We start from the raw sequence: 23,122 nt of genomic DNA, 5'->3' as shown, positions 1-23,122 counted from the left end.
TTTTAAATAGAGACACTTTTTTGTTCATAAATCTCTTTGAAGATTGTTTTGAGGAATGGCCGTATTGATTTTCAGTGTATGTACCAGTTTGCAATCCCATCAGCAATGGCAGAGTGTTCCTCTTTCTCCACATCCTCGTCAGCATCTGCTGTCATCTGAATTTTGATTTTAGCCATTCTGACTGGTGTCAGGTGGAATTTCATAGTTGTTTTGATTTGCATTTCTGTGATGACTAAAGATTTTGCACATTTCTTTAGGTGCTTCTTGGACATTCGAGAAAAAGTTGAAAATAGTTCTACCTAAATACCTAAGTATACCACTCCTGGCCATACACCCAAAAGATGCTCCAACATAAAAACAACACATGCTCCATTATGTTCATAGCAGCCTTATTCATAATAGCCAGAAGCCAGAAACAATCCAGATGTCTCTCAACAGATGAATAGATACAAAAATGTGATACATTTACACAATGGAGTACTACTCAGCTCTTAAAAGCAATGACTGAATGAAAATCACAGGCACATGAATGGAACTAGAAAATATCATCCTGAGTGAGGTAACCCAGTCATAAAAGAACATACATGGTATTTACTCACTGATCACTGGATATAGTCCAAATGTTTAGAATACCCACATTACAACTCAGAGACTATATGAAGCTTAAAAAGAAAGAAGACCAAAGTAAGGATGCTTCAATCCTACTTAGAAGGGGAACAAAATTATCACGGAAAATAGAAGGAGGGAGAGAAGGAGGTAGAAATGGGAAAAAGGGAGCAGGTAGAATTAGGCATGGGAATAGATGGGAGTGAAGAACAAAGGGTCAGAAAATTGAACAGCAATATGTAGGGGTAGTGGCTGGGAAACTATGAGTAGCCACTAGGAAGTCACAGATGACAGGGAAGCAAGAGCTTCCCAGGACCCAACAGGGATGACATTAGCATAATAGCTAACAAAGGGGAGATAGAAACTGTAGAGACAGTATTCAGAGGTTGTACAATGCCCCCTGTTGGATGATGGGGCCACCCATTCATCTCCAAATTTTTAACCCAGCATTGCTCCTGTCTAAAGGAAATATAAGGATAAAGTGTGGAACAGAAACTGAATGAAAGGGCATCTAGAGACTGCCACACCTGGGGATCCATCCCATATATAGACACCAAACCCAGATACTTTTGAAGATGTCAAGAAGTGCTCGTTGACAGGAACCTAGTATAGCTGTCTCCTGAAAGGCTCTGCCAGAGCCTGACAAATACAGAGGCAGATCCTCATTGCCAATCACTGGGCTCAGCATGGAGACCCCAGTGGAGTAGTTAGCAAAAAGACTGAAGGAGCTGAAAGGATTTACAACTCCATAGGGAAAACAACAATATCAACCAAACCCCCTAGACCTATCAAGGACTAAACCACCAACCAAAGAGTACACACAGAGGGACCCATGGCTCCAGCTGCATATGTAGCAGAGGATGACCTTGTCTGGCATCAGTGGGAGGGGAGGCCCTTGTTCCTGTTAAGGCTTGATGGCCTAGTGTAGGGGGAATGCTATGGCAGTGGGGTAAGAGTTGGTTGGTGGGTGGGTGAGCACCCTCATGGAGATAGGGGTTCGGGTGAGATGGAATAGGGGGTTTTCAGAGGGGAAATCAGGAAAGGCAATAACATTTCAAATGTAAATAAATAAAATAACCAATAAATAATTAAATAAAAAAGAACTGGTTTGTGGGTTAAATGATTTGATAGACTCCATGCTACTATCATTTATAGCAGATTTCATAGATATTAGTGGCTCTGTTTCTGTGGCTGTTCTGGGATCTATCAAAAACAAATCATGAGCAAGCAGTTTTATGGATCTTCAAGCCTGATTGCTGAGTTCAATCTTCATAAATCTATAGGACACAGGAAATTGATACTCACAAGCTCTCTTTGACTTCCACATTTGTGACATGGTTCACATTCACACAACATAGTCACACACACACACACACACACACACACACACAGGGCAGAGAGACATAGATACAGACAAATAGAGATGGAGGCACAGAGAGAGAGAGATAAAAAGACAGAGAGTTTGAAAGAAAGATATAGATATTAAATAAATGAGAACATATTAGAACATATAATACAATATGATCAATATATGTAATCAGTTTAGGAGCTGTCCAAGTTCACGATGTATCTTTCCCTAAGATAAATTATTTCCTTATGTAATACATTACTAACAGCACTAATTCCATTAAATAATGTTTTATACTCTTTGTGAGTTATTTTAGGTATACCATATATCTACTTATAACCAGTATGTCCCTCATGTCTCTCTATACTCTTAATGTATTTTACTTTTATTAAATTCAATAGCCTTATTATGGCATGAAACTATACATTTTCAGGTGTAGAACTATTGGATTGATCATCAAGACAATTCCCCAAATATCTTATTGAAATGTCTGTGTTGCTTTCTGCCAGGACAGACTGCTAGCTAGTCTGCTCCCATGAAAACACCATATCCAAAGGCATCCCAGAAGATCTGCTGAACTCAGGGCATCTGACACCCCACAACCTGAGACATTCCAGGAAATCTGTTGTACACAGGAAAACTGGCATCCCAGGAGATCAGCTGCACACAGGGCAACTGACACCACACCCTGTCGGCATCCCAAGAGATCCATTGCACACAGGGCAACTGAACAAGTGATAGCCAGCTTGTCTGCTCTCCTAAAGACACCACAGCTTGAAGTCATCCCTGGAGCTTCTTTGTACATAGAGGAATTGGGAAACCAATATCACAGTCAGAAGACCTTCTGGAAGCTCTGTAGCATGCAGGGAAACTGTTGCAACAAACTGAAATCCTCCCTGGAGTACTACTGCACACAAGGAATCAGAAACCACAGTCCATATGCCACCTCCTTCCCCCAGAGAACAGTTTCACACATAAAAACAACTTGACTGCTTTACTGAAAACCCAACATCTGAAGGCGTCCCAGGAGATCTACTGCAGCCAGGGCAACAATTCAGCAGCTTCTCTGCCCTTCTGAAGAGCCCCAGTAGGAAGGCCACACAGGAGAGCTGCTACAGCCAGGGCTACAGGCCTACCAGGAGACCTGAAACAACTTGGGGACAAAAGAGGCAGACTCCAGACAGAGTCATCCAGACCAGCAAATACCTGGGATAGCCAGATTGGAAAGAGACAAACTCAAGACCATAAGCACCAGAAGCTAATATACGTCGGCATCATCAGAACCCAGTTCTCCTACCGCAGCAAGCCCTGAATACTTCAATAAACCTGAAAATTAGGAAGCTAATGTAAAATCGTATCTCATGAAGATACTAGAGTCCTTTAAAGAGGATATAAATAACTCACTGAAAGAAATACAGGAAAATGCAGGTAAACACATAGAAGTCCTTAACATAGAAACAGACAAATCCCTTAAAGAAATATAGGAAAACACAATCAAACAGGTAAAGGAATTGAATAAAGTGGTCCAAGACCTAAAAATGGAAGTAGAAACAATTTAAAAAAATCACAAATGGAGGCAAACCTGGAAATGGAAAAACCTAGGAAAGAGGTCTGGAATTACAGATATAAGTAGCACCAACAGAATGCATGAGATAGAAGAGACAGTATCAGCTGTAAAAGATACTGTAGAAGAGATCTACACAACTGTCAAAGAAATTCAAAATATAAAATAACTCCTAATCCAGAACATCCAGAAAATGCAGGACTCAATGAAAAGACCAAATCTAAGAATAACTGGAATAGAGGAGAATGAAGATGCTCAACTCAAAGGTCCTGAAAACATTTTCAACAAAGTTGTAGAAGAAATCTTCCCCAACCTAAAGAAAGAGATGGACATACAGGAACTAGAATCCTACAGTATGCCAAATAAATGGGATCAGAAAAAAATTCTCATGTCATATAATAACCAAAACACTAAATGCACAGATCAAAGAAAGAATATTAAAAGCTGCAAGGGGAAAGGGACAAGAGACATACAAAGGTAGACCTATCAGAACTACACCAGACTTCTCAAGTGAGACACTAAAAGCCTGGTGAGAAGTCATGCAAACAATAAGAGTAAACAAAAGCCAGCCCAGGCCACTATACCCAGCACACCTATCAATCAACATAAATGAAGACACCAAAATATTCTAGGACAAACCAAATTCAAATAGTATCTACCTACCAATCTGGCTCTACAGAGGACACTAGATACTCCAACACAAGGAAGGTACCTCTGCCAAACAAAAGACAGGATATGAAGCATCTCACAACAAAGCCAAAAGGAGAGAACCAAAAGCACATAAAGTCACCTACCAAAACAAACATAGCGAGGAACAACAGTCATCTCTCTTTAATATCTCTCAATATTAATGAACTGAACTCACCTATAAAAAAGACATAAGTTAAAAGATTGGATATGCAAAGAAGATCCACCACTTTGCTCCGTACAAGAAGCATATCTAAAAAAAAAAAAAAAGACAGATGGTATCTCAGAGTAAATGGTTGGAAAAAGTTCTTCCAAGCAAATGGTCCCAAGAAAAAGCTGAAATTGCCATCCTAATATCCAATAAAATAGACTTTCAACCAAAAGTTATCAAGTGTGATAAAGAAGTACACTTCATATTCATCAAACGGAAAAATCCACTAGGAGAAAATCTCAATTATGAACATCTATGCCTCAAATGCAAAGGCACCATCATTCATAAAAGGAACTTTACTAAATCTCAAAACACATATTGAACCCCACACAATAATAGTGGGACTTCAACATGCCACTCTCACCAGTGGACAAATCAGTGAAACAGAAACTTAACACAGAAACAGTGAAACTATGAAAAGTTATGAACCAAATGGATTTAACAGATACCTACAGAACCCTGAAACAAAAGAACATAGTTTCTTCTCAGCACCTAATGGTACCTTCTCCAAAATCAAGCATATAATTAATTGGTCAGAAAACAACTTTCAACTGATACAGGAAGACTGAAATAATCCCATGCATCCTATCAGATCACCATGGACTAAGGCTGGTCTTTAATAACAGCAGAAACAACAAAAAGCCCACATACACATGGAAATGAAACAACTCTCTACTCAATGATAACTTGGTCAAGAAAGAAATAAAGAAAGAAATTAAAGACTTCCTGGAATTCAATAGAAATGATGATACATCATACCGAAACTTATGGGACACAATGAAAGTAGATCTAAGAGGAAAATTCATAGCACTTAGAGCTCTGGTAAAGTAGCTGGAGAGATCTTACACAAGAAACTTGAGAGCACATGTGAGAGCTCTAGAACAAAGAGAAGAAAACACACCCAAAACTAGTAGACAGTAAGAAATAGTCAAACTAAGGGCTGAAATCAACCAATTAGAAACAAAGAGAGTAATATAAAAAATCAACAAAACCTAAAGCTGGTTCTTTGAGAGAATCAACAAGATAGATAAAACCCTAGCCAAACTAACTAAAGGGCCCAGAGGCTGTATCAAATTTCACAAAATCAGAAATGAAAAGGGAGACTTTTGTTTTTGTTTTTGTTTTTGTTTTTTGTTTTTGTGCTTCCATATAACTTTTTAAAATTTTATTTTTAGATGTTTGTAGTGGAAATATACTTATAACACTTCTCCTTCCATTTTTTTAAATATGGCTTTTTTTGATGACTCAAAAAGTCACTCAATTACCATGTAGACTAGGATGGATGAAGCCTTAAAGCTCCTTAATGGCTATCTTGGGATTCTCAGACTGAAATCCTTGGGAGCTATTTTTTTCTTTTTTTTATAATTTATTTTGTCTCAAATCATAATTCATTCACACAGGGGTTATAAACACAGAAAGGCAGGATGTGGGGAAGGGAATGACACTGGAGTGTGGGTGTTCAGGGGGAATACAGATATCTTCAGAACCAGGTATCAGCTGGGTGAAGGTTCAGGGGACAAGTCACTATGACTCTGCTTATGACTCGCTTGTCCTTATCTAAATTGGTATTGTCTGCCAAGGCTACCTATTTACAAGGTCTATGACTACTCAGGCTTGTAAATTTCTATAAAAACTGCCTTTTTACATTAGCTTATAGCCATCTGTTTCAATGTTTTTCCACTGAAACCCAAGACTTGGTGTTAGTATACATGTATGACAGACCTATTGCTAATTTTAGGCCTATGGCTGATTTTAGGCCTTCAGTGTATAAGCATGGATGCCCCTGACATCTCCTCCCTTCTCTAAGTATAGAAGGGCTGTGGCAATTCTGAACTTGCAAAGGCAGGGATAGAGGCCTGACCTCCAGTATTTGTAGGGGACCTTGTAATGGCTCCAGTCGAAAAGGGAGACTTAATGATAGAAATGGCGGAAATTCAAAGAAATCATCAGATCCTATTATAAAAGATTATACTCATCAAAACTGGAACATCTAGATGAAATGGATGGTTTTCTAGACAGATACCACTTACTAAAGTTCAATCAAAAACAGGTAAACTAACTAAACAGGCCTATATCCCATAGAAGATATAGATAGAAGAGAAGTCATAGAAGATCTAATTTCAATATTCCTCAGACTATTCCATAAAATAGAAACAGAAGGACCACTATCTAATTCATTCCATGAAACCACAACTACTCTGACACATAACCACACAAGGATCCAACCAGAAAAGAGAACTTAAGACCAATCTCATTTATGAATATGTGAAAATGCTCAATAAAAATCTTGCAAACAGACTCTAGGAATACATAAAATATGTCATTTACCTAGATCAAGTAGGTTTCATCTCAGGGATGCAAGAATGATTCAATATATGAAATTCCAGTTGACCAAATAAATAAACTCAAAGAAAAAAAATCACATGATCATCTCCTTAGATGCAGAAAAAGCATTTGACACCACTACTTGTTAAAAGTATTGGAAACAACAGGAATTCAAGGTCCATACCTAAACATAATAAAAGCAATTTGCTGCAAACCAACAACCAACATCAAATTAAATGGAGACATACTCGAAGCAATCTCACTAAAATCAGGGACAAGACAAGGATGCTTACTCTCCCCATATCTATTCCACATAGTATTCAAAGTTCTAGCTAGAACAGTTAGACAACAAAAAGAGATCAAGTGAATAGAAATTGGCAAAGAAGAAACAAAGGTGTCACATTTTGCAGATGATAAGATAGTATACAATGGAGGTTACAAAAATTGTACCAGAGAATTTCTCCAGCTCATAAGCAACTTAAGAAAAGTGGCTGGATATAAAATTAACTCAAATAAATTAGTAGCCTTCCATTGTACATATGATAAACAGGATGAGAAAGTAATTAGGGAAACAGCTCCTTTCACAATAGCCACAAATAATAAAAAATATCTTAGGGTAACTCTAACCAAACAAGTGAACAATCTGTATGACAATAACTTCAACTCTCTCAAGAAAGAAATAAAAGAATACCTCAGAAAGTGGAGAGATCTCCAATACTCATGTTTTGTCAGAATTAATACAGTAAAAATGGCCATCCTACCAAAGGCAATCTATAGATTCAAAAAACCCAACACAATTCTTCAAAGACATGGAAAGAGCAATTCTCAAATTCATCTGCAAAGACAAAAAAAAACCAGAAAAATAGAATAGTGAAAACAATTCTTAGTTTTTTTTTTTTTTTATTTTTCCTTGGATATTTTACTTTCTCAACACCCCTCCTCCTGCTTCTATGTGGGTGTGGGTGTGACCCTACCAACTCCTCCACTCCCAACTCCACCTCCACTCCCACCTCCCAATTCTCGAATTCCCCCACCCTCAGTGTCCAGCCTTCATGGGACCAAGGATCGCCTCCTCTACCTATTCCCAAAAAGGCCATCCTCCCCTACATATACAGCTGGAGCCATGGCTCCCTCACTATGGGCTCCCAGGCTGGTAGTTTAGACTCTGGGAGCTCTGGTTGGCTGGTACTGTTCCTCTCCTCATTGTTCCACACACTTTCAGCTCCTTCAGTCTTCTCTTTAACTCCTCCATTGGGAACCACTTGATCAGTTCAATGGTTAGCTGTGAGGATTCACCTCTGGATATGTCAGACTCTGGTAGACCTCTAAGGAGACAGGTATATCAGGCTCCTGTCAGTATGCACTTCCTGACATCCACATCAGTATCTACCTTTGGTGATTGCACATGGGATGGATACCCAGGTGGGATAGTCTCCAGACAAGCCTTCCTTCAGTTTTTGTCCCACACTTTATCTCCACATTTGCTCCCTTGAGTATTTAGTTACACCTTCTAAGAAGGACTGAAGCATCCATACTTGATCTTCCTTCTTTATGAGCTTCATGTGGTTCGTGAGTTGAAACTTGGATTTTTCAAGCTTCTGGGCTAATATCCAATTATCAGTGAGTGAATAACATGTGTGTTCTTTTGTGATTGCATTACCTCACTCAATATGATATTTTCTAGTTCCATCCATTTACCTAAGAATTTCTCCAATTCATTGTTTTAGTACCTGAGTAATACTCCATTGTGTAAATGTACCAGAATTTTTGTACTCATTCCTCTGTTGAAGGACATCTGGGTTCTTTCCAGCTCCTGGCTATTATAAGTAAGGCTGCTATGAACATAGTGGAACATATGTCCTTGTTATCTGTTAAAGCATCTTCTGGGTATATGCCCAGGAGTGGTATAGCTGGGTTCTCAGGTAGTGCTATGTCCAATTTTCTGAGGAACTGCCAAACTGATTTCCAGAGAAGTTGCACCATCTTGTAATCCCACCAACAATGGAGGAGTGTCCATCTTTCACTACATCCTTGACAGCATCTACTATCACCTGAGTTTTTGATCTTAGCCATTCTGACTGGTTTGAGGTGGAATCTCAGGTTTGTTTAGATTTGTATTTCCCTGATGACTAAGGATGTGAACATTTCTTTAGGTGCTTCTCGGCCATTCGAGTTTCCTCAGTTGAGAATTGTTTGTTTAGCTTTGTACCCCATTTTTTACTCGGTTATTTGGTTGACTGGAGTCTACTTTCTTGAGTTCTTTGTATATATTGGATATTAGCCCTCTATCTGATGTAGGATTGGCAAAGATCTTTTCCCAATCTGTTTCTGTTTTGTCCTATTGACAGTGTCCTTTGCCTTACAAAAGCTTTGCAATTTTATGAGGTCCCATTTGTCAATTCATGATTTTTAGAGCATAAGCCATTGGTGTTCTGATCTTTTCCCCTGTGCCCTGGTATTCGAAGGTCCTTTCTTCTATTTGTTTCAGTGTATCTCATTTTATATGAAGGTCTTTTATACACTTGGTCTTGATCTTTGTACAAGGAGATAAGAATGGATAGATTTGCAATCTTCTGTATGCTGACCTCCAGGTGAACCAGCACCATTTGTTGAAAATGCTGATTTTTTTCCAGTGGACAGTTTTAGCTCCTTTGGCAAAGATCAAGTGACCATATGTGTGTGGATATATTTCTGGATCTTCAATTTTATTCCATTGATCTTCCTGCCTGTCTCTGTACCAAGACCATGCCATATTTTTATCATTATTCCTCTGTAGTACATTTCAGCAAACCTGTAGCCAACATCAAACAAAATAGAGAGAAACTTGAAGCAACCCCACTAAGATCAGGGACTAGACAAGGCTGCCCATTTTCACCCTACCTATTCAATATAGTACTGGAAATCCTAGACAGAGTAATTAAACAACACAAGGAAGTTAAAAGGATACAAATGGGAAAGTAAGAAGTCAAAATTTCACTAAATTTCAAAAAATTTAGTGAAAAATTTCACAAAATTTCACTTCAAGTCTCTTAAGAAAGAAATCAAATAATATCTCAGAAGATGGAAAGATCTCCCATTCTCCCATGCTCCCATGCTCCTGGATTAATATAGTAATAATGGCCTTCTTGCCAAAAGCAATCTACAGATTCAATGCAATCCTCATCAAAATTTCAAATCAATTCTTCATAGAAATAGAAAAAGCAATTTGCAGATTCATTTGGAATAACAAAAATCCCAGGATAGCACAAACTATTCTCTACAATAAAATAACTTTTGGAGGAATCACCATCCCTGACCTCAAGCTGTACTAGAGTGCAATAGTGGAAACAATTCTTAACAATAGAAGAATGGCTGGGGAATCTCCATCCATAACCTCTATCTCCAATACCAAGCAACTGTGATTAAAAAAAAAAAAAAACTGGAACATATTGGTACAGAGACAGACATGTTGGTAAATTGAACAGAATTGAAGATTCAGAAATAAAACTATACACTTATGGACATTTAATCTTTGGCACAAAACCCAAAATATATAAAATGGAAAAAAGAAACCATCTTCAACAAATAGTGCTGGTTTAACTGGATAATATATATCTCAAATCCAAGTAGATTAAGGACCTCAACATAAAACCAGATGCCCTGAATATAATAGAAGAAAAGTGGGAAAGAGTCTTGATCTCATTAGCACAGGGGAAATTTCCTATACAGAACTCCAATGGCTCATACTCTAATATCAAGAATTGATTTATGGAACCTCATGAAACTGGAACACTTCTGTAAGGCAAAGGACATAGTCCATAAGAAAAAAACAGCAACCTACATATTTTGAAAATATCTTCACTAACCCCACATCTGATAGAGGGTTAATATCCAAAAGATATTAACTAAGATCAAAATCTCAAGTGACAACACATGCTGGCAAGGATGGAGAGAAAGTGGAAAATTCCTCCATTGCTGGAGGAATTGCAATTTGGTACAACTACTCTGGAAATCAATCTGGAGGTTCCTCAGGAAATTGGAAATAGATCTACCTGAAAAACCAGAAATACCACTCTTGGGCATACTCCCAAAAGATGTCCATTATGCCATAGGTATACATGTTCCACTATGTTCATAGCACCCTTATTTGTGATAACCAGAAGTTGGAAACTTTGATGTTCCAAATCAAAAGAATAGGTACAGAAAATGTGGTTTATTTACAACAATAGAATACTACTCAGCTATTAAGAATGAGGACATTCTGAGTTTCTGCAGGAAAATGGATGGAACTCGAAAATATCTTTCTGAGTGAGATAACTGATATACAAAAGGACATGCATGGTATGTACTAACTAATAAGTGGATATTAGCAAAAAAAAAAAGTACAGAATACCCAAGATACAGTCAACAGAACTCAAAAAGTTCAACAAGGTGAAGGACCCAAGTGAGGATACTTCAGTCCTACTTAGAGGGGAAAAGAAAGCAATCATAATGTGGAGGGATGAGAGGGATCTGGGAAAAGAAGGGAATGGGAAACACCTGACACTATTACTGTGGCTATGGAGCACACACAAAATGGGACCTCTTATGGTTGCCCCCCCAAAAGACCCAACAAGCAGCTGAAACAGTCAGATGCAGATATTTATATCCAACAAATGGACAGAAGCTGCTGACCCATGTGGTTGAATTATGGAAAAGTTGGAAGAAGCTGAGGATGAGGGTAACCCTGTAATAGAACCAGCAATCTCAGTTAACCTGGACCTCCAAGGTATCTCATACACTGGACCACCAACCAGGCAATATATACCAGCTGATATATGGCCCCCAACACATATACAGCAGAGAACTGCCAGGTCTTGGTTCAGTCAGAGATGATGCACCTAACCCTCAAGAGACTGGAGCCCCCAGCGAGTTTAGAGTTTCTGTGGGGCATAGGGTGTGTGGCTGGAGACATCCTCTTGGAGACAGGGGGTAGGGAGGAGGTACGGAATGTGGAATAGTCAGAGGGTAGACTGTGAGGAGAATAGAATCTGGAGTGTAAAAAATATAAATAAATGAATAAAATAGAAAAGAAAAAATAAGAAATGTCTGTGCTTTTCCTTGAAAAGGAGTAATGAGATAAGTAGGATATATTTGATTATCCATTGGTAACTATGAGTTAAAATTATTTGGTAGTTTGGGATTATTAACAGTCCCTGCTCTGGTGTGTGGTGTACTTCTAATTTCCTCTTGCAGTACCTATAAAAAATAAGTTTAATTGATGTGTTACATGAAGTTTCACTCTACAGTATCCAATACATATAATATTTAAAATTGATAGTAGTCACTTGTCAAGAATATATTGGTCAGACAAATAGGAATTAGTGTGGGGATTAATTACTGTCAACGTATTCTTCTGGACATAAAAATCTATAATGTAGATGACAGAATATGTTGATTTGTCATTATTAGAACAGAAGTGACATGAAGTAATTAGATGAATGTGGGAAAATTATGGGCAGTTGATGTTACTATACTAAAGTCTATATTATGAAATACCAAATGTGATGTGTAATATTTCAGCTATTTAGAACAAAGAGACAGAATATACATGCTAGAGAATTAGATTTAAATATTCACAGATACTTTTAAAGTAGCTTTTATATTCTTATACTTCCCCCTCTTTGTGATCTTTATTTTTTCTCCTTCATATATAAACACATTTCAAGTATATAAACTTTGACTACATACTTTTCAAATGAAATAACACTCAAATTTTTTAGAAAAAGCATTAGAAAAAGCAATGGCAAAAAAAGTTGTCATTTTAAAAAATCTGTGATTCCCTTAATATTAAAGTTTCTATCCAGAGAAATTCTATCAGCAAATATTCCCTTTGTTTATGTTGTTATCTAGACATATCTGTGTGTGAGCATGTGCTCAATGTATACTTATCTTCAAAGTTCTGAATTAGGGTTATCTTAAAATACATCTTGAATTCTCTCATAAATACAGAGTTTATAGTAATTGTCATCTATTCATAGTTGATCAAATGAGTATTACTATTATTTTAAACTTTATTTCACTCAGTGCAAAGTCAGATATCAATTAATCAAATCATACAAATAATACTGAACATTATAAATTGTCTTTCAGGAAACTACTTCATCTTTATTACAAAAGCCAAAAGTGTCTTAAATAAAATTACTAATATAAATTATTAATGGCATTTACATCAACAAATTTATTTTATAAGGTCTACTAGGGCATTGTGGTAGTAAACTTCAATTATTCTGTTTGCTGAAAGATGCAATTACCTGAGATATTTATAGACAAGTTCCCTTGCGTATTTTAGCGATTAAATTGTCCCATACTATCCCCAAACTACAAGACATGCCCTTTTTCTGACAGTCTAGTAAATACTAGACTGTGTTATTTGCACATGTATTGACATTGTAAAATCAAGTACCTGATCTCCATAGGGAAAAATATTATGTACTTTCTCAAATGTAATACCATTTCTAAAGTGAATGCATCTTAATTCAAAACTGAGTATTTTACTTAAATTACTAATCTAGTGAAGTTAACAAGTAGAATTAGACAGGATAAGCAAAATATAAGTATCGGAGAATGTTCTGTCTATTTATTAGTAAGAGTCAGTAATGGTTTTATCACCACAGATAGCATATAGTAATGAACTCAATATAGGTCTTCTTATCTGTTGAGATATAAAGATATATTTACATTTTGAAAATATTTTGTTTTTTCATGGTACTGTTTTAGGCAGATACATTGACATCAGAAAACTCTTTTAAGAAGTTCTATTTATAATTCTGTTATTTATGAATCCTGTTATTTATGAATGGGTATTAAGCAAATGATTGGTTTTAAAAGAGAAACAATATGTTTACAAAAAATAAGAATGTTGTAGAATTCAATGCATTAAGTATTAAACTACAAGGCCTGCCAGATCCGGTGTCTGTGCATTCAATTGTATATGGGACATCAATTCTTACTCATGAGTTAGAAAATATTCTCCTGAACATGAAATGTAGATGGCTAAAGGCTACACCAAACGTAATGAGGAGAAAATTTAAGTAATTGAAGAGCAAGTATTCAAGTAATACTTTAGGTCTCAAAATAAAATTTAAGATAATATCTGTTGCCATGAAACTTTAAGAGTACTTTTCTATGTCAGTTGATATTCAATTGGTAGAGATGGAGAAACCAAAAGTCAGTAACTGAGAATTTTCCAAAACAGGAAAGAGAATGAGAAAGTCATGCATAAACATACATAAATTCTCAGCACAAAAATCAAATAAACAACTATAAAAACAAAAAACAAGCTTACTTAATTATTCCTTTTCTGTTTAATGAAAACTAATTATAACAGTAGTTATATATATATATATATATATATATATATATATATGTGTGTGTGTGTGTGTGTGTGTGTGAATTAAACTTGTTCTTGAATCTTCAATCCTAGTAAATGCAAAATGAGTAAATCAAAAATAAATAAACAAGAGAGAGAGAGAGAGAGAGAGAGAGAGAGAGAGAGAGAGAGAGAATATGAAAATAACTTTATCTGAAGACTGTTAAAAGAGATTTCCAGGTTTGTATATCTATAAAAATGACAGCAATGGCCTCCAAAATGCTCTGGATAATCTTTCAGATCCAAATTGAGGCAAAAAGCTGTGGGAACAGTATCTACTAGGTCAACTGGTAGCTACTTGTCACATTTATCTACAGTATATGTTGTGTTTCATCATGGACTTTCTTAATCACCAATATCCAACAGTATTTACATAATTGCAAATACTTGGAAATATAGCTTCTATAGTGGTAATACAATGAAGATAATAATCAGAACATTGTATATATAAAATAAAGAGTCCTAAATTATGACTCTTTTAAAGGAAAGAAATTAGAAAAAGAAAAGATTATTCTATGTAAAATAACATGCATCTGGATTTTATCACTTTATTTATGGTTTTTATGTACTTTATAATACTCATGAATTCCATAAATACTTAGACCTTTCACATGTTAGATTCATTTTGTGCTATTTTTGTGCACCATAGAATAAAGAAGTAGACTCATGTGCCTACTACCCAAAGATAGCATTCAAATGACAGACTTAAATTATTTGATGGCTTATACAGTGAACTTGAAGGATATAAAATCAGTAATATATATGGCACATCTATGAGGTGCCACTATATTAAGTTAATTAAAATTAGAAGACAAACATAGCTGTGGGTAGCACACTTTTTATAGTCTGAGTACCTTCAACAAATGATTACATGAAAGTGAGTTAGCTCAATATCAACATTCATTTCTCATTCCTGATGTAGCTGCCAAGACTTACATGTTCTAAATGACTGTACTCTCACACTGAAAGACAAAGTGGATCCTTACTTTTGTTAAATTTGTGTGTGTGTGTGTGTGTGTGTGTGTGTGTGTGTGAGAGAGAGAGAGAGAGAGAGAGAGAGAGAAAGCAACAAGAAAAGTAACCAAAAAAAGTACTAAGTATTTTGAAGTGGTTATGTTAATCTGTTGATTGAGTTCTTCTTTACATAAGTATTTTTTATATATAAAGAATTGTGTTATCTTTAGTTTTTTACATTTAAAATATGGACATTTAGCTCCTATAGTTGCATTTGTAAGGATGTAATAGCTAATCTTGCTTACCAACTTGGCTACATCATGTATTAACAAAAACTTAAGAGGCTATGTAAACCTGTGAGAAATTTATTTCTATTTTTATTGGATATTTAATTTATTTTCATTTTATATGCCATCTCCTTTCCCCATTTTCTCTTCTTAGAAACCCCCTATGCCATCTGACCTCCTACATTTTGCTTTTATACCATTTTAATTACATGCAAATATTAAGGGCAGTTCTAGGTTGAGGGTCTAACAATACAATAGATACAAATAGTCAAGGTACAAGTAAGACAATAAACAGAAATAGCCAAAGAACAAGCAAGGCAATAAACAAAACTCTGTGAACACTCCCATAATCACTGTTTCTAAGAACTTCTTAGGATGGATGACCAAACTATCTGAGCCAACTTCCCTTTCCTAGTCCAAAGTCATTTTCATGTCTGAAGCCTACTTTATTGTTCTAGCCTAAAATGTAGATTTCTGTCTGAAGTTACTTCTTTGTTCTAGCCTAACATTTAGACTCATATCTAAAATTACATCTTTGTTATAGCATAATGTCAATTCCTGTATGATGTCTACGCCTCGTCCCTGGCCAATGTCATATTCCTGACAAGCGGTTCATTTCCTTGTCCTTGGCCCATGTCAGATTCTTGCTAAGTAGCCCCAAAGGCTCCCTGACTCTCCCCCTTTTTTGATTCACTAACAATACTGAGCGTGTCTTAGGTCATTCTGATAAGAATACCTTTCTTACCCATCATAAGGTATGCATTATGAAAAGTAATGCACTTCTGTTTTAGGTTGGTAAAGCTCTGTGTAGAATCTTACCTGTCCTTGGCTTGCCAGCCTGTTAATTTAATAACTCGGTCTTGGGGTCCATTTTTAGGTTCACATCATATACTTTAGCTGTCACCATGTTGATGTTGTTAAAGACAAGCTTTAACATGATTGGCAAGAATAAACATATTTTCAGGACAGAAAGGGACATATATAGCATGATCAAGCTATATATGTCATTCTTGAAGCTTGAACAAAATAAAAATACTGACCTCAGGCCATGGATAATTTCATCTACTGTATCTACCACATTAACATTCAGCAGAGCACATTCTTGAAATCCATAAGTTCTCTATGTAACATTAAAACATTCAGAGAGTTGTTAGAGTTATGACAAATACACTGCAATTGTCTTTAAACTTTTTCCTAATTATAATGACTACCACTGTAAATATTAGAACTAACATGAACCATATGGTATTTGGCATGACACTCGCGATGGCTCCTTACCCTTAAATTCTGAACCTCCTAATAATTTAAATAGGATAAAGAGCATCAGTTTGTTCTTCCAAATACCTAAGTCCTATTGTATATTCAACACACTAGTAACATTTATTTTTGCTAAATGATTAACAAAAATAGCTCTCTTAACTTCTTGTGTCAAAGTAATGGCAGAAGCATTGGTGCTAGCAATTAATGTAATTAAAGCTGTTACACCAACAATAATCAAGCCCACTACCTTCTTGCTTCTGCTTAAAACCTAACTCATTTCTTCCAGTACTTGAAAGCTATTTTTAGAATACCAAGGTTCTGTGGTACTCAGAGCACTGAAACAAAAGCTGGCTGATAGACCTCCATAACTGATATGCCATATTTCAAAACACAAACACAATTAGAAGGTGTACAATCAATCAACTAACATTAAATACTGTAGAAGAAGCAAATGTAATTATAACTTGACAATTAAAAGAGCCTTAAAACATGTGCTAACACCTGTTTGAAATCCAGATCCTACCCTAACTTTATCTCTTGCTAACAAAACATCATAGAGAACTGCAGCTAGCTTCCATATATGTCTCTGAAAATGTCTAGAACCAGACTTCCAAATAAAGATTGCTATTTCCAATATTTGATTGATTTCTAGACCACTCCATGATTGAGTCTGAATAACTGGTCACATTAAAGAACAATACAAGTCTCATTCTAACTTCTCTTTTAGAGTCTCTGCTTCACAAGGTCTAAAATCTTGAGACAAGGCAGCTTGTCCCTTCAGCGTTATACATAAGCTATGGTGGGTTAGGAATATATGTTCAATACAACTTCCCAGTTACCATTGTCAGGGCACTCTGCAAGAACACAGGTAAGCATCATTCTTTGTCCTGGCATCAGCATGTCTCATCTATGGCTCTGGTGGCTATGATGTTTTAGCATCCTGCAGAAAAAAACACAAACATGCCCTCTTTCCTATATTTAATACCTGATTAGGTTCATGCCTTATGCCAGTAAGTGGATCCTTCCCTTTCACAAGTGCATAAGTATGCCTAGTTGTAGAGTGTCTTAGACAATCAGCAGAATGTTCCTTGGCATCCAAATTAAAAAATAATAAATAAATAAAAAATAAAAAGAGCATGATTTAAATAAATTTGTGATGTACAGGGCTATATCTCCCCATTTTTTCTTTTATTTTATGAAGATATTGTTTTAAAGTTCTGTGAGCCCCTTCCACAGTCTCTTGTCCTTGACAATTATAAGGAATCCCAGTAATATGGATAATTTAAATAGCTGCTAAAAAGTCTTAAATGCTCGACTGCAATAGCCAGTTCCATTATCTGTCTTTGTTTGTTTGCTTGCTTTTCCTTTTTCTTTCATTTACTTTTTTTATTGGATATTTTTTTGTCTATATTTCAGATGTTAACCCATTTCTGTATTCCCCCACCCTCCAGAAACCCCTTAACGCCTTCACCCTCCTTCTATTTCTATGAGGGTTTGCCCCCAGACATCCACCCATGCCTACCTCCCCATCTTAAATTATCACTCTCTGGGCATCCAGCCTTCAAGGGACCAAAGCCCTCCTCTCCCACTGATGCCCAACAAGTCCATATAGTCTACATATAGAGCTGGAGACATGGGTCTCTCCATGTGAGTTCCCAGAGTTGCTGTTTAGATTCTGGGAGCACTGGTTGGTTGGCATTGTCACTCTCCCCATGAGGCCACAAGCCCCTACAATTGCTTCAGTCTTCTCTCTAACTCCTCTACTGGTGACCCAGTGATTAGTTTGATTGTTAGCTGTGGGCATTCTCCTCTGTATATTTTAGCTTCTGGCAGTGCCTGTCTCCTGAGAGACAGGTATATCAGGCTCCCGTCAACATACACTTCTAGACATCCACAACAGTGTTTGCTTATGGTGATTGCATCTGGGAGGGATCTCCAGGTAGAGCAGTCTCTGGATGACCCCTCTTCCAGTTTTTGCCCAACACATTGTCTCATATTTGCTCCTGTGAATATTTTGTTACTCCTTTGGAGAAAGACTGAAGCACCCACACTCTGGTCTTTCTTTTTCCTGGGTTTCATTTGTTCTGTGAATTATGTCTTGGGTATTGTAAGATTTGGGGCAAACATCCACTTATCCATGAATGCATACCATGTGTGCTCTTTTGTAATTGGGTTATCTCACTCAGGATGATATTTTCTAGTTCGATCCATTTGCCTAAAAATTTCATGAATTCATTGTTTTTAATAGCTGAGTAATAGTCCACTGTGTAAATGTACCACCTTTTCTGTATCCATTCCTCTGTTGAAGGACATCTGGGTTCTTTCCAGATTCTGGCTATTATAAATAAGGCTGCTATGAACATAGTGGAGAATGTGTCCTTTTCATATGTTGGAACACCTTTTGGGCATATGCCCAGAGGGGTATCACTGGATCCACAGATAATGCTACGTCCAATTTACTGAGAGACCACCAAAACGATTTCCAGAGTGGTTGTACCTGCTTACAATTCCACCAACAATGGAGGGGAGATCCTCTTTCTCCACATTCTCGCCAGCATCTCCAGTCATCGGAGATTTTAATCTTAGCCATTCTGACTGGTGTGAGGTGGAATATCAGGGTTGTTTTGATTTGGATTTCCCTGATGACTAAAGATGTTGAACACTTCTTTAGGTGTTTCTCAACCATTCGAGTTTCCTCATTTGAGAATTCTTTGTTTAGCTCTGTACCCCAATTTTTACTGGGTTATTTGGTTGTCTGGAGTCTATTTTCTTTGTAAATTTTTGGATATTAGTTCTCTATCAGATGTAGGATCTTTCCCCAATCTGTTGTTTGCTGTTTTGTCCTATAGACAGTGTCCCTGGCCTTACAGAAACTGCAATTTTATGAGGTCTCGTTTGTCAATTCATGATTTTAGAGCAAAAGCCATTGGTATCCTGTTCAGGACCTTTTCTGCTGTGCCCATGTGTTTGGGGCTATTCCCCACTTTCTCTTCTATTTGTTTCAGTGTGTCTGGTTTTATATGGAGGTCCTTGATCAACTTGAGATTTGTACATGGAGATAAGAATGGATTGATTTACATTCTTCTACATGCTGAACTCCAGTTCAACCAGCACCACCTGTTGAAAATGCTGTATATTTTCCACTCAATGGTTTTAGACTCTTTGTCAAAGATAAATTAAATATACAAATGTGGGTTCATTTCTGGGTCTTCAATTCCATTGATCTTTTTGCCTATCTCTGTACTAATACAATGCAGTTTTTAGTCACTGCCTTGTAGTGCAGCTTGAGGTCAGGGAGGCTGTTTCCCCCAGAAGTTCTTTTGTTGTTGAGAATAATTTTCACTATTCTGGATTTTTTCCTATTCCAAATGAATTTGAGAATTTTTCCTTCAATCTGTGTGAAGAATTTAGTTGGACTTTTGATGGGGATTGCATTAAATCTGTAGATTTCTCTTAGCAAAATGGGCAATTTTACTATATTAATCCTGTCAATCCATGAGCATGGGAAATCTTTCCATCTTCTGAGATTTTCTTTGATTTCCTTTTTCAGGGACTTGAAGATCTTGTCATGAATATCTGTTACTTGCTTGGTTGGATTTACACCAAGGAATTTTATATTTGTGTTTATTGTGAAGGGTGTCATTTCCCTAATTTCTTTCTCAGCCTGTTTATGTTTTAAGTAGAGGAAAGCTACTCTTTTGTTTGATTTAATTTTATATCCAGCCACTTTGCTGAAGTTGTTCATCATGGTTAGGAATTCTCTGGGAGAAGTTTTGATGTCACTTATGTATACTATCATATCATCTGCAAATAGTGATATTTTGACTTCTTCCTTTCCAATTTGTATTCCTTTGATCTCCTTTTGTTGTCTAATTGCTCTGTGTAGGTCTTTAAGTACTATATTGATTAGGTAGGGAGAGAGTTTGCATCCTTGTCTAGTCCCTGATTTTAAATAAATTGCTTCAAGTTTCTCTCATTTAGTTTGATGTTGGCTACTGGTTTCCTGTATATTGCTTTTACTATGTTTATGTAGGTGCCTTGAATTCCTATACTTTCTAAGACTTTAACGATGAAGGTATGTTGAATTTTGTCAAATTTTCTCAGCATCTAGTGAGATGATCATGTGTTTTTTTTTCCCCTTTGAGTTTGTTTATATAGTGGATTACATTGATTCATTTCCAAATATTGAACCATCCTTGCATTCCTGGGATAAAGTCTACTTAATCACTGTGGATGATTGTTTTGATGTATTCTTGGATTCAGTTTGTGAGACTTTTATTGAGTATTTTTACATCAATATTCATAAGGGAGATTGGTCTGAAGTTCACATTCATTGTGGGGTCTTTCTGTGGTTTAGGTATGTGCATAATTGTGACTTCAGAGAATGAATTGTGTAGTGTTCCTTCTGTTTCTATTTAGTGAAATAGTTTATAGACAACTGGCATTAGGTCTTCTTGGAATGTCTAACAGAATTCTACACTAAAACAATCTGGTCCTGGGTTATTTTTTGTTTGGAGATTTTTAAGGACTCCTCCTATCTTTTGGAGTTACAGGACTATTTAGATGGTTTATCAGATTCGTATTTAACCTTGGTGTCTGACATCTGTCTAGGAAACTGTCCATTTTATCTAGATTTTCCAGCTTTTTTTTTTTTTTAGTATAGGCTTTTGTAGTAGGATCTGATGATTTTTTTTAATTTCCTTAGTTTCTTTTGTTATGTCTCCCTTTTCAGTTCTGATTTTATTAATTTGGATACTGTCTCTGTGCTCTCTGGTTAGTCTCATTAGGTGTTTATATATCTTGTTAATTTTCTCAAAGAACCAGCTCTTAGTATTTTTGATTCTTTGTTAATTTGATTTTTGCTTCTACTTGGTTGCTTTCAGTTCTGAGTTTGATTATTTCTTGCCATCTACTCCTCTTGGGTGCATTTCCTTCTTTTTGTTCTAGAGTTTTCAGGTGTCCTGTTAGCTGCTAGTGTGTGCTCTCTCCAATTTCTTTTTGTAGGCACTAAGAGCTATGAGTTTTCCTCTTAACACTGCTTTCAGCGTGTCCCATAAGTTTTAGTATGATGAGTCTTCATTTTCATTACATTTTAAAATGTCTTTAATTTCTTTTTTTTACTTCTTCCTTGACCAAGTTATCATTGAGTAAAGCATTGTTCAGTTTCCATATGTATGTGGGCTTTCCATTGATTTTATCATTATTGAAGACCAGCCTTAGTCCATGCTGAACTGATAGAATACATGGGATTATTTCAATCTTCTTGTATCTGTTGAGGCCTGTTTCAAAACCCATTATATGGGCAGTTTTGGAGAAGATACTTTAACTTGTTGAGAAGAAGGTATATTCTTTTGGTTTTGGATTAAATATTCGATAAATATCTGCTAAATCCATTTGGTTTATAACTTCTTTTAATTTCACTGTGTCTCTATTTACTTTCTGTTTCTGTGATCTGTCCATTGATAAGAGTGGGGTGTTGATGTCTCCCACTATTATTGTGTGAGTTGCAATGTGTGCTTTGTGTGTAAAGTTTCTTTTATGAATGTTGGTGCCCTTGCATTTGAGGCATGGATGTTGAGAACTGAGATTTCATTTTATTTGATTTTTCCTTTGATGAATATGAAGTACCCATTCTTATCCTTCTTGATAACTTCTGGTTGAAAGTCAATTTTATTCATTATTAGAATGGCTACACCAGCTTGATTCTTGGGACTATTTGCTTGGAAAATTGTTTTCTAGCCTTTCTAGCCAATTGAGGTAGTGTCTGTCTTTGTCACTGAGGTAGGTTTCCTTTATGCAGCAAAATGTTGGGTCCTGTTTACATATCTAGTCCTTTAGTCTATATCTTTTTATTGGGTAATTGAGTCCCTTGATTAGAGATTTTAAGGAGAAGTGATTGTTGTTTACTGTTATTTTTGTTATTAGATGTGGAGTTGTTTTTGTGTGGCTATCTTCTTTTGGGTTTATTGGAAGAAGATTGCTTTCTTGCTTTTTATGGGTATAATTTTCCTCCTTGTGTTGGAGTTTTCCCTTCATTATCCTTTGTAGGGCTGATTTTGTGGAAAGAAAATTTGTAAATTTGGTTTTATCATGGAATATCTTGGTTTCTCCATCTATGATATTTGAGAATTTTGCTGGATATAGTATTTTTGTCTGGCATTAATGTTCTATTAGGGTCTGTATGACATCTATCCAGAATCTTTTGGATTTAATAGTCTCTGGTGAGAAATCTGGTAAAATTCGGATAGTTCTGCTGTAGCAGTATGGTTTCCTACTGCTGCTAAATTTTACAATAAAAAAGATCAGTAATGGGGGAGGAGCTAATGTGGGAGAACAAAGAAGATTAGGAGAAGAAGGGAGAGGAGGAGGAAGGAGGAGGAGGAGAGATGTAGGAGCCATGGAGAACCACACATGGGTCCAGCACACTCTTAGTTTGATGTTGGCTACTGGTTTGCTGCAAATTGCTTTTACTATGTTTAGGTAGGGGCCT

General features: G+C 36.4%; 1 pseudogene; it reads left to right on the top strand.

The window, feature by feature from the left end:
• Positions 1-1,589: 1,589 nt before the first annotated feature.
• Positions 1,590-23,122, top strand: part of LOC114620715 — a 111,571-nt pseudogene continuing 90,038 nt past the window's right edge.

The sequence above is a fragment of the Grammomys surdaster genome, unplaced genomic scaffold (genome assembly GCF_004785775.1).
Source record: "Grammomys surdaster isolate TR1022 unplaced genomic scaffold, NIH_TR_1.0 170, whole genome shotgun sequence".
NCBI lineage: Eukaryota > Metazoa > Chordata > Mammalia > Rodentia > Muridae > Grammomys > Grammomys surdaster.
The sequence above is the reverse complement of the archived record's forward strand: the minus strand, read 5'-3'. Positions and strand labels throughout refer to the sequence as shown.